Source organism: Acanthisitta chloris, unplaced genomic scaffold (assembly GCF_000695815.1).
Source record: "Acanthisitta chloris isolate BGI_N310 unplaced genomic scaffold, ASM69581v1 scaffold11727, whole genome shotgun sequence".
Taxonomy (NCBI): domain Eukaryota; kingdom Metazoa; phylum Chordata; class Aves; order Passeriformes; family Acanthisittidae; genus Acanthisitta; species Acanthisitta chloris.
Window position 1 is genome coordinate 16,236 of NW_008682061.1, and position 2,545 is coordinate 18,780.

The following is a 2,545-nucleotide window of genomic DNA, read 5'->3' on the forward strand; positions in this document are numbered from 1 at the left end:
AGGCAGGTAATAGGACCAGCAGGAGACCCAGTAAGAGTTAAAGGTCCCTTTTCAGCAAGTGACTTAAATGATTGGAGAGAAGAAGTTAAAAGCTTTAGAGAAGACCCTGGCAAGGTCGCTAAAAGATTTGAATGGATTGTAAGAAACCAGGGTCCAGATTGGAATGATATCTATCTAATGCTTACTGAACTAACTGAAACAGCAAGAGTTAATAATAAAAACAGCACAAACTCATGTACAAGGACAAATTGCTAGTGATGCTTTGCAGGGGAATGTAGATCAGCATTTCCCCATTGTTAATCCGCAGCGAAATCCAAATGATGCCAGGAAATATGCTTTGTTAACTAGATATAGGTTACTAGTTCAATTTGGATTAGAACATGCCATCCCTAACGCTGTGAATTGGGCAGCACTATATAATGTAAAACAAGGGAACAAAGAGATCCCTACAGAATTTTTAGAAAGGCTCAGAGTTGCAATGCGGAAGTATACCACCCTAGATCCCTCATCAGATTCCGGAAAATAACAGTTGGTGTCACTAATGATGGGACAGTCCAGTCCCAATATTAGAAAAAAAGCTTCAAAGGCTTAAAGAGCCTGCAAACCGGGATCTAGAAGCACTAATGGGAGAGGCTTGGAGAGTGTATAACAATAGGGAAAACAAGGAAGAAAAGAGGTTGGCATGGGTAGTGATAGCAACACTTGAGAATAATCAGAGATAGAGAAAGAGGACGAGGAAGAAGGGGATATACTACCTAGTGATCTAGACTAGGACCAAGGCAGTGTGCTTATTGCAAACAAGAAGGACATTGGAAATGAAACTGCCCTTTATTATTGGAGAAAAGAAAGGCTGGAGTTAAAGTGGCTTTCAAAAAAGTCAAGTGACAGGGACCGGCAGGGGTTGGCCTAGCAGAACCACTGACAGGGACCGGCAGGTCTTGGCCTAGCAGATCCACTAGTTAAGATCAAGCCAGGGGAAGGAAAAGAAATGGAATTTTTAGTAGATATTGGAGTATCATTTTCAGTTTTAAATCAAGACCTAGTCCCTAAGAGTAATGAGTTTGTAAAAGTAACAAGTGCTACTGGCCAATCGGAAAATGCATTCACTGTAAACAAGATCACTAAGAGTCTGCACCCGGTAGTAGCCAATCCCTACACATTATTGACAAGACTAAAAGATAACTTAATCTGATTTACAGTGATAGACTTGAAAGATGCTTTCTTCTGTCTTCCATTAGCCAAAGAAATTCAGAAGATATTTATCTGAGTATAGGAAGAAAGACCCAACTTACCTGGACAGTGTTACCTCAAGGGTTCAAAAAAAGCCCAACCGTTTTTGATTACCAATTGGCTAAAGAATTAGAGCAATGGCAGTCACCACCTGGGGAAGGGATATTGCTGAAGTATGTAGATGACCTACTGATCACTACAGAAACCATCGAAGATTGCAGACAATGGACAGTGAGCCTTCTAAAATTCTGGGACTGAGTCTCTCAACAGAAAGCCCAGCTGGTACAAAAACAGGTTATCTACCTAGGATATGAAGTTTCAGGAGGCCAACACTCTCTGAGAACTGCCCAGAAAGAAGCTGTCTGCCAGATATCTAAGCCTCGAATGGTGAAAGGACTTCGGACCTTCCTAGGATGACAGCTGTCCCAGTCTCAAGGAGAAGCCCCTCTCTGGAATCCTGGATTGGTTCACGGACAGTAGCAGTTTTGTTAAACAAGGAACCAGAATGGCCAGGTATACAGTGACCACCACTACAGAGGTAATTGAGTCTAAACCCTTACCAGCAGGAACTTCAGCTCAGAAAACTGAATTAAGAGTTCTCATTAGAGCTTTGGAACTGGCAAAAGGAAAATCAGTCAACATATGGACTGACTCTAGGTATGCGTTTGGAGTGGTACATGCCCATGGAGCCATCTGGAAAGAGAAAGAACTTCTGACTGCTCAAGGAAAAACAGTCAAGCATGACTGTGACTCCTGGAGGCAATTCAACTCCCATCACAGGTGGCAATTATGCACTGCCGAGGGCACCTGAAAGGTAACACTGTCCCTGAAATAGGAGAGTAGACTATGAAGCCAGACAGGCTGCACAAGAAGGTAAACAAGTGATAGTAACAGCCTTGATACCAGAAAAAGTAGATGAAAATAGACAATAACAAGATCCCTCCTTTTGCTTTTTTTTTCCCTCCTCCATTATTTCATTTTCACTTGCACAGGTGAACATACACCAGCTTTCCCTCTCTTCAGGAAAAAACAACTAAATAAAAAAAATAAAACAACACATCTAATGGGGAATGTACCAGGTCTTGGCTCAGTGTCCATTCCTCAGAGTGATGGCACAAGGAGGACCAAATAGGCTTCGGTCCAGGATCTAGCCTGTGCCCAGTCTAGAGGCTGTACAAACAACACAACACATCCCATTCCATTCTGCATGCTTCAAATGAGGCTCGGAGTAAGAAAGGTTTCATTTTATTCATGCAGACTTGCATTGTGTGTTTCCATGCTGAGTAAGCAGTGCTGTCTTGCTTGGTGCTGTATA